This window comes from Bubalus kerabau, chromosome 6 (assembly GCF_029407905.1).
Source record: "Bubalus kerabau isolate K-KA32 ecotype Philippines breed swamp buffalo chromosome 6, PCC_UOA_SB_1v2, whole genome shotgun sequence".
In the NCBI taxonomy this organism is placed as follows: domain Eukaryota; kingdom Metazoa; phylum Chordata; class Mammalia; order Artiodactyla; family Bovidae; genus Bubalus; species Bubalus kerabau.
In genome coordinates, this window is record NC_073629.1 from 83,939,743 (window position 1) to 83,956,185 (window position 16,443).

The following is a 16,443-nucleotide window of genomic DNA, read 5'->3' on the forward strand; positions in this document are numbered from 1 at the left end:
GAACCAGACATGAAACAATGAATTGTTTCAAAATTGGGAAAAGGGTACATCAAGACTGTATATTGTCACCCAGCTTATTTAACTTAAATGCAGAGTACATTACGCAAAATGCTGGGGTGGATGAAGCACAAGTTGGAATCAAGATTGCTGGGAGAAATATCAGTAACCTCAGATATGCAGATGACACCACCCTTACGGCAGAAAGTGAAGAGGAACTCAAAAGCCTCTTGATGAAAGTGAAAGACGAGAGTGAAAAAGTTGGCTTAAAACTCAGCATTCAGCAAACTAAGATCATAGCATCTGGTCCCATCACTTTATGGCAAATAAATGAGGAAACAATGGAAACAGTGACAAACTTTATTTTCTTGGGCTCCAAAATCACTGCAGATAGTGACTGAAGCCATGAAATTAAATGACACTTGGTCCTTGGAAGAAATGCTATGACAAACCTAGACAGCATATTAAAAAGCAGGGACACTACTTTGCTGACAAAAGTCTATCTAGTCAAAGCTATGATTTTTCCAGTAGTCATGTATGGATGTAAGAGTTGAACTATAAAGAAAGCTGAGCGCCAAAGGGTTAATGCTTTTGAGCTGTGGTGTTGGAGAAGACTCTTGATAGTCCCTTGGACTGTAAGGAGATCAAACCAGTCAATCCTAAAGGAAGCCAATCCTGAATATTCATTGGAAGGACTGGTGCTGAAGCTGAAGTTCCTGCCAATACAGTTAGAAAAAGATTTAATTAAAATTTGTAATTTATAGAAAGGAGGTTATGAAACTGTCATTATTTACTGATATGACTATATATCTAAAATAAATAAATAAATAAACCCCAGAAACAACTTGAGTCTGCTCAAAAAATAAATAAAAGAGGTGAGTAAAGAGATTATTTACAAAATTAATACTAAAAAGTAGTATTCTACTAAAAATAACTTCTATTAAAGTTTTAGATCAAAATGATAGATTGGCACATTCTAATACACCCCCTTCCACGCCTGAAATATAGAAATGCTAGACAGAATATTATTTGAAATATTTGGGATCAAACTATTTTAAGCATACATGTCTCAAAGGTAAGAAAAGAAGATTCTCTCATTGTTGCATATAGAGCAATAGTGAGGTTGTATAACCCTCAAGAGGGGCAGGGACAGAGACAGGCAGTAGGAGTTGGGGTTAAAAAGCCCATAGACTTGGCCTCTAATGAGTACCTGGAGTTGGAGCCAGGACCAAGCTTGTTGTTCTTGTTCAGTTGCCAAGTCGTGTCCAGCTCTTTGTGACCCCATGGAATGCAGCACACCAGGCTTTCCTGTCCCTCACCATTCTAGATGAAGAAGAACACACATCCACATCCCCAGTTCCCCCTGCCCACTTGATAGGATGCTCCATAGTGCATTATCTTGCTGCATTCTGCTATTTCTAACTCTATTTCAGTTGAATTTTGCCCTTTTAAAAAATTATTTATTTATTACCATTTTCAGGTCAAAAATCTTATTGAGATACAGTGACATATAATACTGTGTATAAGTTTAAGGTGCACATTTTCTGGCTTCCCAATCTCTAAACTTCTACCTTTGCTTTCTTATTTTCTTTTTGAAAGTGAAAAGTGAAAGTGTTAGTTGCTCAGTCATGTCTGACTCTTTGTGACTCCATGGACTGTAGCTCCATCTCTTCATTCTTTCTGTAGTTATTTCTCCACTCTTCTCCAGTAGCATATTGGGCACCTACTGACCTGGGGAGTTCATTTTTCAGTGTTATATCTTTTTGCCTTTTCATACTGTTCATGGTGTTCTCAAGGCAAGAATACTGAAGTGCTTTGCCATTCCCTTCTCCAGTGGACCATATTTTGTCAGAACTCTCCACCATGATCTGTCTGTCTTGTGTGAACTACACGGCATGGCTCATAATTTCATTGAGTTAGACAAGGCTGTGGTCCGTGTGATCAGAAGCAACAGTTAGAACTTTGTGTGGAACATCTGATTGGTTCAGGATTGAGAAAGGGGTACAACAGGGCTCTTATGCTGTTACCTTGTTTATTTAACCTATATGCTGAGCACATCATGAGAAATGCCAGGCTGGATGAATTACAAGCTGAAATCAGGAAAGGTGGGAGAAATATCAACAAACTCAGATATGTGGATGATACCACAGTAATGGCAGAATGCGAAGAGGAACTAAAGAGCCTCTTGATGAGTGTGGAGGAGGAGAGTGAAAGAGCCAGCTTAAAATTAAGTATTAAAAAAAACTAAGATCATGGCATCTGGCCCCATTGCTGCTGCTGCTAAGTCACTTGAGTCGTGTCTGACTCTGTACAACCCCATAGACTGCAGCCCATTAGGCTCCTCTGTCCCTGGGATTCTCCAGGCAAGAATACTGGAGTGGGTTGCCATTTCATTATCCAATGCATGAAAGTGAAAAGTGAAAGTGAAGTCACTTAGTTGTGCCCAACTCTTAGCGACCCCATGGACTGCAACCTACCAGGCTTCTCTATCCATGGGATTTTCCAGGCAAGAGTACTGGAGTGGGTTGCCATTGCCTTCTCCTCTGGCCCCATTACTTTATGGCAAATAGAAGGGGAAAAACTGGAAGTAATGACAGATTTTCTGTTCTTAGGCTCTAAAATCATTGTGGACGGTGACTGCAGCCATGAAATCAGAAGACCATTGTTTCTCAGCAGGAAAACTACAACAAATCCAGGCAGTGTGTTGAAAAGCAGAGACATTACTCTGCTGACAAAGGTCCATGTAGTCAAGGCTATAGTCTTCCAGGTGGTCACATACAGTTGTGAGAGCTGGACTGTAAAGAAGGCAGAGCACCAAAGAATCAATACCTTCTAACTGTGGTGCTGGAGAAGACTCTAGAGAGTCCCTTGGACTGCAAGGAGAACAAACCAGTTAATCTTAAGGGAAATCAACCCTAAATACTCATTGGAAGGACTGATGCTAAAGTTGAAACTCCAGTATTTTGGTCACCTGATGCAAACATTGGAAAACTCCTTAATGCTGGGGAAAGCTGAGAGCAGGAATAGAAGAGAGAGACAGAGGAGGAGATGGTTGGATGGCATCACTGATTCAATGGACATGAGTTTGAGTAAACTCAAGGAGGTAGTAAAGGACAGGATAGCCTGATGTGCTTCAGTCCATGGTGTCACAAGGAGTCAGATGTGACTATGTGACTGAACAACAACAATTTCAGAGAGTAATGAGTGAGAGAATTATCTCACATTTTGGGAGGAGTGGGGATTTTCAAGAATTGGGCCACCACCCATAGTTTGGTTTTGATGATTGACCTCCAAACTGTCATAGTGTGTGGGTGTGTCATTTAACTTGCTGATATGTTATGATGAGCATCTACTGAGGCTCAAGGTCTAGTGGAAGTTGACACGGCCATCTTGGACTTATTTTGTTGTTGCTGTTGTTCAGTCATTCAGTTGCTCAGTTGTGTCTGATTCTTTGCAACCCTATGGTCTGCAGATGCCAGGCTTCCCTGTCCTTGTCTCTCTCCCAGAGATTGCTCAAACTCATGTCCATTGAGTCGACGATACCACCCAATCATCTCATTCTCTGTCATCCCCTTCTCCTCCTGCCCTCAGTCTTTCCTAGCATCAGGGACTTTTCCAATGAGTTGGTTCTTCAAATCAGGTGGCCGAAGTATTGGAGCTTCAGCATCAGTCCTTCCAATGAATATTCTGGGTTGATCTCCTTTAGGATGCACTGGTTGGATCTCCTTGTAGTCCAAGGGACTCTCAAGAGTCTTCTCCAACACCACAGTTCAAAAGCATCAATTCTTCGGTGCTCAGCTTTCTCTATAGTCCAACTTTCACATCCATAATGACTACTGGAAAAATCATAACTTTGACTAGACAGATCCTTGTCAGCAAAGTGGTGCCTCTGCTTTCTAATATGCTGTCTGGATTTATCATAGCTTTCTTTCCAAGAAGCAAATGTCTTTTAATTTCATGGCTGCAATCACTATCTGCAGTGATTTTGGAGCCCAAGAAAATAAAAGACTTATTTGGTTCTAATCAGTTTGTATCTTGTCCTCAGGCTATGTCATTCTTTTAAAGTTTGTGCCCTGCCCTCTATATGCCTGTTTCAAAGTGACTTAAAGCTAACTACATCAAGAATAAGTGCTCAGTCCTGTCCAACTCTTTATGACCCTATGGACTGTAGCCTGCCAGGCTCCTCTGTCTTTGGGATTTTCCAGGCAAGAATACTGGAGTGGATTGCCTTTTCCTCCTCCAGGGGGTCTTCCTAACCTAGGGATTGAACCCACATCTCCTATGTCTCCTGTATTGGCAGGCAGATTCTTTACCACTGAGTCACCTGGGACTTCCCTGCTGGCTCAGACGGTAAAGTGTCTGTCTACTATGCAGGAGACCTGGGTTCGATCCCTGGGTTGGGAAGATCCCTTGGAGAAGGAAATGGCAATCCACTCCAGTACAATTGCCTGGAAAATCCCATGGACAGAGGAGCCTGGTAGGCTACAGTCCATGGGGTTGCAAAGAGTCGGACACGACTGAGCGACTTCATGTTCACCTGGGAAGCAAATATTGGTCAAAGAAATGAAACAAAATTAAAAAGTAAGCACTGGAAACTCCAAGAATATGTGATAAAGGGTATTTAACCTAAATGCAAAGGCTATCTTGAATACAAGAAGTTGAAAACATGAAGAATCTGCTTGCAATGCAGGGGACCCGGGTTCAATACCTGCATTGGAAAGATCCCCTGGAGAAGGAAATGGCAATCCACTCCAATATTCTTGCCTGGAAAATCCCATGGACAGAGGAGCCTGGTGGGCTACAGTCCATGGGGTTGCAAGAGTCAGACACCTTAGTGACTAAACCACCACCACCAGAGGAGAAAAAAGATGTAATGGGTAGAAAAGTGAGCCCACATCCCCAGTTCTTTAGTCCTGCAAGTGAAATGGGAATCCAAGTTCTTATTCACGGACCCCAAGAATGGAATCGATGAACACGCAAACACTCACAGTAGCAAGAGAATAGGATATATTAGAGAGGAGGAAAGTACAAAGCTGTCAGCAAAGACACAGAGAGTGAGTAAAGAGTCCCCCAAAAGGCAGGGATTACAGCAGTTTTATATCTTTACCATTATTAATCTGTACATTTTTGGTTGGTTCCTGTTCTTAAATCACTATTTGTAACCAGTCAGTTTAAAGATCAAGATACTTAACATCTTCATGGCTTCTCTTGATCCTCAGATTAAGTCACCACCTTTTTTCATGCCCCCTGGCCATTTTACACTGGACCAGATGTATGGGCTTAAGATTAATGATCATCAGTTATTGTTTTTTTTCCTTCAAGCACATGGAAGAGAAGCTGATTACTGCCCTTCCCTGGATCTGCGTGCTAATAACTTATCAGACCAAAGACTGCTGCTGCTGCTAAGTCGCTTCAGTTGTGTCCAACTCTGTGCAACCCAAGAGACGGCAGCCCACCAGGCTCCCCTGTCCCTGGGATTCTCCAAGCAAGAACACTGGAGTGGGTTGCCATTTCCTTCTCCAATGCATGAAAGTGAAAAGTGAAAGTGAAAGTGAAGTCGTGTCTGACTCTTAGCGACCCCATGGACTGCAGCCTACCAGGCTCTTCCGTCCATGGGATTTTCCAGGCAAGAGTACTGGAGTGGGGTGCCATTGCCTTCTCTGCAGACCAAAGACACATTACAGGAATTCAAGATAAAGGATATAGTTTTTGGATAATGGAGTGAGATGTTTACTGAAAAAAAGATGGAGATCTCAGAGTTCTACACTGACTGCCTAGCAATTTCTACCTCATAAGAAGAAATGAGATAACAAGCACTTAAATAAATAAAATTAAAAGCATAGACTACAAGCAGATAAATGAATGCAGTGTTGTGATCTCATCAGCAAGCTAAATGACACACTCATAGGCACCACAATAGTTCCAAGGCCAATCATCAAAGACCAAAAAGTGTGCAGTGACCCAATTCTTGGAAATCTCCATCCCTTCTCCAAAACAGTTGGAATAAACCTCTCACTCATTAGTCTATGATATTACCCAGCCTATGAAAACTAATCACTCACATATGTTGGAACCTCTCACCTTCTGAGATGGCTCACATTCTGTGGAGTGTATTTCTCCCATGGCCACTCTCAAAGTCTGTGACAAACCACATTCTGTCTATGGAACATGTATCTCTCCAAATAAACCTGCTTTCAGTTTACTATGGTTTGCTCTTGAACTTTTTGCGTGTGAAGCCAAGGATCCACACCTGGCAGCCTATTTCAGAGACTTGCCTGAGACCTAGGATGTGACCATCTTCTCTCGTTGTATCCTTCTTAATGAAACAAACTAAAAACAGGAGCTGCATCTGAAGTTATCAAGGTTACTATGAGGAATGACAGGAGCACCTAAGAAGAACTAAAGAACCTCTTGATAAAGGAGAAAGAGAATGAAAAGGCTGAGTTAGAACTCAACATTCAAAAAATGAAGATCATGGCATCTGGTCCCATCATTTCATGGCAAATAGATGGGGAGAAAAAAGGAAACAATGACTTTATTTTCTTGCTCCAAAATCACTGCAGGCGGTGACTGCAGCCATGAAATTTAAAAATGCTTCCTCCTTTAAAGAAAAGCCATGACAAACCTAGACAGCATATTAAAAAGCAGAGACATTACTTTTGCAAAGGTCTGTCTAGTCAAAGCTATGGTTTGTCCAGTCAGATCAGATCAGATCAGTCGCTCAGTCGTGTCTGACTCTTTGCGACCCCATGAATCACAGCACGCCAGGTCTCCCTGTCCAACACCAACTCCCGGAGTTCACTGAGACTCACGTCCATCGAGTTGGTGATGCCATCCAGCCATCTCATCCTCTGTCGTCCCCTTCTCCTCCTGCCCCCAATCCCTCCCAGCATCAGAGTCTTTTCCAATGAGTCAACTCTTCGCATGAGGTGGCCAAAGTACTGGAGTTTCAGCTTTAGCATCATTCCTTCCAAAGAAATCCCAGGGCTGATCTCCTTCAGAATGGACTGGTTGGATCTCCTTGCAGTCCAAGGGACTCTCAAGAGTCTTCTCCAACACCACAGTTCAAAAGCATCAATTCTTCAGCCAGTAGTCATGTACAGATGTGAGAGTTCAACCATAAGGAAGGCTGAGCATGGAAGAATTGATGCTTTTGAACTGTGGTTCTGGAGAAGACTCTTGAGAGTTCCTTGCACTGCAAGGAAATCAAACTAGGCAATTCTAAAGGAAATCAACCCTGAATATTCTTTGGAAGGGTTGATGCTGAAACTCCAATACTTTGACCACCTGATGCAAAGAGCTAACTCATTGGAAGAGACCCTGATGTTGGGAAAGATTGAAGGCGGGAGGAGAAGGGGACAACAGAGGATGAGATTGTTGGATGGCATCACCGACTCAGTGGAGTTTGAGCAAACTCTGGGAGATAGAGAAGGACAGAGAAGTCTGGTGCACTGCAGTCCATGAGGTCACACAGAGTCAGACATGACTGAGTGACTGAATAACAATGAGGAAGCAACCAGAAAAATCCACCAGACAGAATTTTCAACAGTGCTTCAGTGTTTCAATGACTGGGAGAATGAGAAGCTGTACTAGTTTAGCAGATGGAGAGAATTGTGTGCCCTTTATTTTGATCCTAGTTGAATAAACTAATTGTAGAAGGGCAAGAAATTTTGAATATGGACTGCGTATTCAATATTAGAGAATATGAAATTATTAACTGGGACAAAAATGTTGGATTTTTTAAAAGAAAACACCCATATATTTTTAGAGACAGATACTGAAGTTTTTAAGGGTGAAATGGCATGATGTCTGGAATTTACTTTCATGCATTGGAGAAGGAAATGGCAACCCACTCCAGTGTTCTTGCTTGGCGAATCCCAGGGATGGGGAAGCCTGGTGGGCTGCTGGGGGTTGCACAGAGTCAGACACGACTGAAGCGACTTAGCAGCAGCAGCATTTTAGGAAAAAAAGCAGAAATAGATGAGAAAAATGAAGAATATATTTGTTCTGAATCTGGCTAATGGATATGAGTGTTTATTCTTTTTTATGCTTGAAAGTGCTCCAAGTCATTAAGGAAAACCACTGAACTCTCCCAACAGAAACACAGGTTATTACTGAATCAAACTCGAGTTTGCTTACCCAAATGAGCAAAGTCAATCTACTGACAAAAGGTTGTGGTAAAGTAAAGTACATTTATTTGCAGGATGCCAAGCAGGAGAAAGGGCAACTAATGCTTAGAGGACCTGAACTCCTCAATGGCTTTCAGGCAAGGGTTTTTAAAAACTAAAATTAAGAGTAAGGGTCTTAAGCACATGATTAGCTCATGGATTCTTCTGATTGGTTGGGTGTTATGCAACAAAGTGATATCTGGCATCTTGATCATCATTTTTCTGGCTCCAACTTGTTTGGGTCACCTTGGCTGAGGTCAACAGGTTTCATCATGTGGTATTGGTTCTGTAAAACAACTCAAAGATATGTTGCATCAGATTGTTATCTATATGCCTTGAGGAAGAACTAGGAGTCTTGTTGACTCTGTTTTATGGTTAAACTTTTCTAGCTTGATTGCTTTTCCTTTATTTCTACATTTACTCATTTCTGTAATCATCAACTCCTTGAGTCGATTCTTTAGAACTCTGGGAAGACTTAAAAATCTCAAGTTTTTTCTACAGACAAGAAGTAGGGACAAGAGAGGATTGTACCCAGGAAGATCCTACAGGGTTCTGCTCAGTTTCAGGTCCCTCTGCTCTTTGATACTCCTCAATCCAGAGGGGAACAGAGGTGACAACCACTCTGGCTACTTCCTGCTGAACAAGGGTGACGTTGATTCTCTAGGATTAGAGGAGCAAAAGTCTTGGACCTTCTTCTCAAAGAATTCTCGAGTCCCAGGCCTAGCGTCAGCATTTTACACCATGAAACCACGATCTCTCTCTTTGACCACTTTGTCATACCATCTGAACAAATATTTGAAAATTAATAAACCTATTACAAAGAGGATGATGATCAATGGAACTTTGTAACAGTACTCAAGAGTCCCCCTATTCCAGGTGGCAACCAGGAAAATAAGTTTGGTGTGTATTCTCTTTATGTACATCCTATAACTAGGTAGCCTTTTGAATTATTCTGTTTATTCAGATTTCAACTTCTCCAGAGATTTTGATGCATGTACAGCATGTGGTATGAACCACTGCACATACTTTTCCTTGTTTTGCCAATAGGAAATCACAGGCTATTCTATTATCTAGGACCACATGAGTTCAAAGATATTTGTTGGGCTGCAATACTTTAAGCTGTGTCCTCAGCAATTTGGTAGATTTCCCAATTGTGGTAGCTAGATTATGAATCATATCTCTATTGATATAAACTCTGGCAGTTGGTGTGAGGTTGCCAAAAATACTTTGTCCTATATTGTCCTAATACCCTGATGATATCTCTCGTCTAAGACGCATGTTTGAGTTAGAGAGGGAAGTAATGCTCTTAAGGCTGTGCACAGAAAAAGGGATCCTAAAATGTCCCAGTAGGCATGACCCCTCCATTTGCCAGCTGTCTAAACAGCAATGTGCCCATCCCTGTGTAGGTGAGTCACTCCCTGTGCCACAGACAAAGATATATCCTGGAGCGGAGCAAGTTATACCTCCCAGGGCAGTGTCATTGATTCTTTCAGTTTTGGGAGTTCAGAGATTATGTTATCAAGCCAGGGGTGAGAGCCACCGCAAGCCTTCCACAGCCCATTTACATGCTACCCAACTTGTTTGGCTGTCTGACACAAATTAGTGTCATTTTTAGACTTTACACATTTGTCAATTATACATTTCAGGGAATTTTGTTCATCACATTTTTTCAGAATAAATTTGAGGGACCGAGGGGGACCAGCAGTAACTTTTCCTCCAATGGAAATTACCTCAGACAGGTTGAAACAAGGGACTGGAATATTGTGACGTCCCTTGGTTAGCTGAACTTGCCATGTGACACTTGAAGGAGGATGATTATAGAAGATAATGGGACTCGGAACAGTATCAAAATGCGTTACAGGAACCACCGATGGGATATATTGTTCATGGATGGTTTGAGATTTCAAATGACACTTCACACAATCATTTAAATTCCTACCTCTTGCTATGTTCTGAGATAACCTAACTTTCTTCCAGGAAGTGGCAGACACCAGAGGAATGAGACAGTAAAGAAAAGCAAGAGCCATCATTATAGTTGGGGCCAACAGCTTGTATGGGAAAATAGCACTAATGCTCAACTTTGGTACTAACCCTCTTATCACAAGGCTTAAACTAAAATAACAGAAGGCTTAAGTATCTCCTATTATCAATATCATAACAAATTACAGATTTGCTTGGCTATGATATAATCACAGGTAAAATGATTCGATGAAGTGGTAAACAAAAGGATAAAAGCAAGTAATAAACCAGAAAAATGCTCCAGTCAATTATAAATGTTGTAATGGATGGCCACCAGTCATTCACTAGTTATCTAAGATACTTTCTCTGTTTTTAACTGAAGCCCTAGTCCAGACTTGCAGCAAGGAGTACTGGCTTCAGTCGGCTTTTTTGTTGTTTTTCTGTAACTTCTGAGGGCTATGAATTTGTTGCTGGGTCAGAAGCCAGTTTCACCCGTATGCAATGGATCCACGGTTTGATTCCTGTCAATTTAACAGAAGAGTGACTTAGTAGTAGAACCTAAGTCCTCACCCACCAGGGCTGAATTTGGCTGGAGGGGGACATCTGTGGGAAACATTGCTTTACTAGTAGCGAATTTAGGAATAGCATTTAAAACTAACCCCAGCATACGCACGTATCTTACAGTGTCTAGTTCTTTTACCTTTTGATCACATGTCTGATCATATAACTGCTCAGAATAGAGCATACAGTGTTTCATAAGGACTCAATTGGAGTGTACTTCTAGGACCCACTCTAATTCTAAGCAATGCAAGCAGTAACACTCTTTCCCAGGTTAAGTTAATTCTTGACAGATTTTAGCTATCTTCCTCTTTAAAGTATGTTTCTAGTTGATCGTAGCCTCCAAAATACATGCAAATTCCATTTATTCCACATTCTTTAGATACCTACTGATTCACATCAGCAATTAAGCCGAGAGTGCCAGACTACGACGGCGCAGGAACGGCGGAGGGGAGCAACCCCACGCCCGAGGCCAGGGTCAGTGGCCGGGAGGACCAACCCCACGCCATGGCTGTGCGGGCACAGGAGGGCCTAGAGGAGCTATCCCACGTTGAAGGTCAGGAAGGGCGGCGGTGAGGAGATACCCCTCGTCTAAGGAGCATTGGCTGTGCTTTGCTGGAGCAGCCGTGAAGAGATACCCCACGCCCAAGGTAAGAGAAACCCAAGTAAGACGTTAGGTGTTGCAAGAGGGCATCAGAGGGCAAACACACTGAAACCATACTCACAGAAAACTAGTCAATCTAATCACACTAGGACCACAGCCTTGTCTAACTCAAAGAAACTAAGCCATGCCCGTGGGGCAACCCAAGATGGGCGGGTCATGGTGGAGAGATCTGACAGAATGTGGTCCACTGGAGAAGGGAATGGCAAACCACTTCAGTATTCTTGCCTTGAGAACCCCATGAACAGTATGAAAAGGCAAAATGATAGGATACTGAAAGAGAAACTCCCCAGGTCAGTAGGGGCCCAATATGCTACTGAAGATCAGTGGAGAAATAACTCCAGAAAGAATGAAGGGATGGAGCCAAAGCAAAAACAATACCCAGCTATGGATGTGACTGGTGATAGAAGCAAGGTCCGATGCTGTAAAGAGCAATATTGCATAGGAACCTGGAATGTCAGGTCCATGAATCAAGGCAAATTGGAAGTGGTCAAACAAGAGATGGCAAGAGTGAATGTCAACATTCTAGGAATAAGCGAACTGAAATGGACTGGAATGGGTGAATTTAACTCAGATGACCATTATATCTACTACTGCAGGCAGGAATCCCTCAGAAGAAATGGAGTAGCCATCATGGCCAACAAAAGAGTCCGAAATTCAGTACTTGGATGCAAACTCAAAAACAACAGAATGATCTCTGTTCGTTTCCAAGGCAAACCATTCAGTATCACAGTAATCCAAGTCTATGCCCCAACCAATAACGCTGAAGAAGCTGAAGATGAATGGTTCTATGAAGACCTACAAGACCTTTTAGAACTAACACCCAAAAAAGATGTCTTTTTCATTATAGGGGACTGGAATGCAAAAGTAGGAAGTCAAGAAACACCTGGAGTAACAGGCAAATTTGGCCTTGGAATACGGAATGAAGCAGGGCAAAGGCTAATAGAGTTTTGCCAAGGAAATGCATTGGTCATAACAAACACCCTCTTCCAACAACACAAGAGAAGACTCTACACATGGACATCACCAGATGATCAACACCAAAATCAGATTGATTATATTCTTTGCAGCCAAAGATGGAGAAGCTCTATACACTCAACAAAAACAAGACTAGGAGCTGCCTGTGGCTCAGATCATGAACTCCTTATTGCCAAATTCAGACTTAAATTGAAGAAAGTAGGGAAAACCACTAGACTATTCGGGCATGACCTAAATCAAATCCCTTATGATTATACAATGGAAGTGAGAAATAGATTTAAGGGACTAGATCTGATAGATAGAGTGCCTGATGAACTGTGGAATGAGGTTCATGACATTGTACAGCAGACAGGGATCAAGACCATCCCCATGGAAAAGAAATGCAAGAAAGCAAAATGGCTGTCTGGGGAGGCCTTACAAATAGCTGTGAAAAGGAGAGAAGCAAAAAGCAAAGGAGAAAAGGAAAGATATAAACATCTGAATGCAGAGTTCCAAAGAATAGCAAGAAGAGATAAGAAAGCCTTCTTCAGCGATCAATGCTAAGAAATAGAGGAAAACAACAGAATGGGAAAGACTAGAGATCTCTTCAAGAAAATCAGAGATACCAAAGGAACATTTCAGGCAAAGATGGGCTTGATAAAGGACAGAAATGGTATGGACCTAACAGAAGCAGAAGGTATTAAGAAGAGATGGCAAGAATACACAGAAGAACTGTACAAAAAAGATCTTCATGACCCAGATAATCACGATGGTGTGATCACTCACCTAGAGCCAGACATCCTGGAATGTGAAGTCAAATGGGCCTTAGAAAGCATCACTATGAACAAAGCTAGTGGAGGTGATGGAATTCCAGTTGAGCTATTTCAAATCCTGAAAGATGATGCTGTGAAAGTGCTGCACTCAATATGCCAGCAAACTTGGAAAACTCAGCAGTGGCCACAGGACTGGAAGAGGTCAGTTTTCATTCCAATCCCAAAGAAAGTCAGTGCCAAAGAATGCTCAAACTACCGCACATTGCACTCATCTCACACGCTAGTAAAGTAATGCTCAAAATTCTCCAAGCCAGGCTTCAGCAATATGTGAACCGTGAACTTCCTGATGTTCAAGCTGGTTTTAGAAAAGGCAGAGGAACCAGAGATCAAATTGCCAACATCTGCTGGATCATGGAAAAAGCAAGAGAGTTCCAGAAAAACATCTATTTCTGCTTTATTGATTATGCCAAAGCCTTTGACTATGTGGATCACAAGAAACTGTGGAAAATTCTGAAAGAGATGGGAATATCAGACCAGCTGATCTGCCTCTTGAGAAATTTGTATGCACGTCAGGAAGCAACAGTTAGAACTGGACATGGAACAACAGACTGGTTCCAAATAGGAAAAGGAGTACGTCAAGGCTGTATATTGTCACCCTGTTTATTTAACTTCTATGCAGAGTACATCATGAGAAATGCTGGACTGGAAGAAACACAAGCTGGAATCAAGATTGCCGGGAGAAATATCAGTAACCTCAGATATGCAGATGACACCACCCTTATGGCAGAAAGTGAAGAGGAACTCAAAAGCCTCTTGATGAAGGTGAAAGTGGAGAGTGAAAAAGTTGGCTTAAAGCTCAACATTCAGAAAACGAAGATCATGGCATCCGGTCCCATCACTTCATGGGAAATAGATGGGGAAACAGTGGAAACAGTGTCAGACTTTATTTTTCTGGGCTCCAAAATCACTGCAGATGGTGACTGCAGCCATGAAATTAAAAGACACTTACTCCTTGGAAGGAAAGTTATGACCAACCTAGATAGCATATTCAAAAGCAGAGACATTACTTTGCCAACAAAGGTTTGTCTAGTCAAGGCTATGGTTTTTTCAGTGGTCATGTATGGATGTGAGAGTTGGACTGTGAAGAAGGCTGAGCACAGAAGAATTGATGCTTTTGAACTGTCGTGTTGGAGAAAACTCTTGAGAGTCCCTTGGACTGCAAGGAGATCCAACTAGTCCATTCTGAAGGAGATCAGCCCTGGGATTTCTTTGGAAGCAATGATGCTAAAGCTGAAACTCCAGTACTTTGGCCACCTCATGCGAAGCATTGACTCATTGGAAAAGACTCTGATGCTGGGAGGGATTGGGGGCAGGAGGAGAAGGGGACGACAGAGGATGAGATGGCTGGATGGCATCACTGACTTGATGGACGTGAGTCTGAGTGAACTCCGGGAGTTGGTGATGGACAAGGAGACCTGGCGTGCTGCGATTCATGGGGTTGCAAAGAGTCAGACATGACTGAGCAACTGATCTGATCTGATCTGATTATTACTCTGAATTAATTGAGCTCAGTAACCCAAATCTAGGAATTATCTCATAGAGCAAGACCTTTACTACTTCTGAAACTTTTTCAATCCAGTAAGAGAATGATTCTGAGCAGACTGTAAAGGTGTCTGCCATCACTAGTAAGTAAAGTTTCTGTTTACTTTAGGCATGATTGTAAAGTCTACTTGCCAGTCTTTCTCAAGCACTTCCCTCTAGCTTGGACTCTGTGCAGAATTGGGGAGTCCTCATCTTGAAATTATTTTTAGTGCAAAGCATACACTTTTGTAGTACTCTTTGAATTGTCCTTGCATATTTGGTCTTTCAGTGTAGTCCTGTATCCACTGGATGCCTATAATGGGGGCTCATGTATATTGCTCCAATTACTTTCTCCACTAGATAGTCATGAATTAAAACCACTCCTTGGTCATTTATCAATTGATCCTAAATGGGTAAGGTCATATCCCCATTCTCTTGATATTTCGAGGTTCTCAGGTGAGTGTGTAAGTGTGTTAGCTGCTCAGTTGTGTCCAACTCTTTGTTGACCCCATCCACTAGGCTTCTCTGTCCACAGAATTCTCCAGGCAAGAATGTTGGAGTGGGTAGCCATTCCTTTCTCCAGGGGATCTTCCTGACCCAGGGATCAAACCTGGGTCTCCTGCATTTCAGGCAGATTCTTTACTGTCTGAGCCCCTAGGGTATGTGGGGCTAAATTAACAGGGCTATAACCAAAGGCGCTTTGTCCTGAAGGCTGTTCTAGCAGCTTGGCCAGCTATGTTGTTCCTTTTCAAAACAAAATAGTCAAATCTCAGATGTCTTGGGGGATGAGCAAATTGCCACCTCCTTTGGCTTGAGCACTGTGGACAGAGGAGCATGGTGGACTACAGTCCACGGGGTCACAAAGAGTCGGACACGACTGAGCGACTTCACTTTCACTTTGGCTTGAGCACTGTGTATAGCAGTTTCAAAACTTCTTTGGCATGTTTGATTTCTTTTCTTTCAAAAGTGAGCAATCTATCTTTCCAAATTACCCTACGTATGTTTACAGCGGAAAAGGCATATTTCGAGTCAGTATAGATGTTGACGTTTTTACCTTCACTGAGATGTAAAGGTCAAGTAAGGGCAATAATTTTAGCTTTTGGGGCAAAGATACATGATGACAAAGTTTCCACTCCTAGGATTTCCTGCAAGGTTACCACTGCATATCTGATCTTTCAGTTTTGGTGGTCTATGAGGTTACTTCCATTTGGGAACATCTCCAGGTTTGGATCTCCAAAGGGAATTATAATCAGATCCAAGCACCTGCTCAATGATATGCCAATAATCATGTGCCTCTGGGCCATCCAAAGGGTTCGGGGCCAGAATGGCTGGGTTCAAGAAGGACACAGTCTTTGGGGTCACATTAGAATTATCGAGTAAAATTACCTGATATCCTCCCAAGTGGTCTAAAGTGAGACAATATCCACTCTTTTGTTCCAACAGTGGCAACACACAGTGGGATGTACACACCATGGTTGGCTATCCTGGAGTGAATTCCTCTGCTTCTTGCAACAAATCCAGAGTAGCAGCTATGACTCTCAAATACATCTGGATTGTACTGTCCAAAGCCTTTGTGAAATAGTATACTGGGCATTTCGTCGACTGTGGGTCAATACCTCCAGTCTCACTGTGCTGTACTTAGTCACTCAGTCATGTCTGACTCTTTGTGACCCCATTAACTGTAGCCCACCAGGCTCCTCTGACCACTGGGATTCTCCAGGCAAGAATACCGGAGTGGTTGCCATGCCCTTCTCCAGGGAATCTTCCCAACCCAGGGGTCTGACCCAGA

At 42.4% G+C, this 16,443-nt stretch overlaps 2 long non-coding RNA genes across 4 annotated transcripts in view; both read right to left on the reverse strand.

Moving 5' to 3' along the window:
• Nucleotides 1-408: 408 nt before the first annotated feature.
• Nucleotides 409-5,064, reverse strand: LOC129655346 (uncharacterized). Its single transcript, XR_008715908.1, has 3 exons — nucleotides 4,706-5,064; nucleotides 1,208-1,320; nucleotides 409-713 (listed from the first exon to the last, which is right to left on the reverse strand). It is a non-coding gene; the product is annotated as an uncharacterized LOC129655346 (long non-coding RNA).
• A 3,105-nt stretch (nucleotides 5,065-8,169) lies between these two features.
• Nucleotides 8,170-16,443, reverse strand: part of LOC129655345 (uncharacterized) — a 31,069-nt gene continuing 22,795 nt past the window's right edge. For all 3 annotated transcript variants that reach the window (XR_008715905.1, XR_008715907.1, XR_008715906.1), the window contains one exon: nucleotides 8,170-8,451. This is a non-coding gene — a long non-coding RNA (uncharacterized LOC129655345). The remainder of the gene's footprint in view (nucleotides 8,452-16,443) is intronic.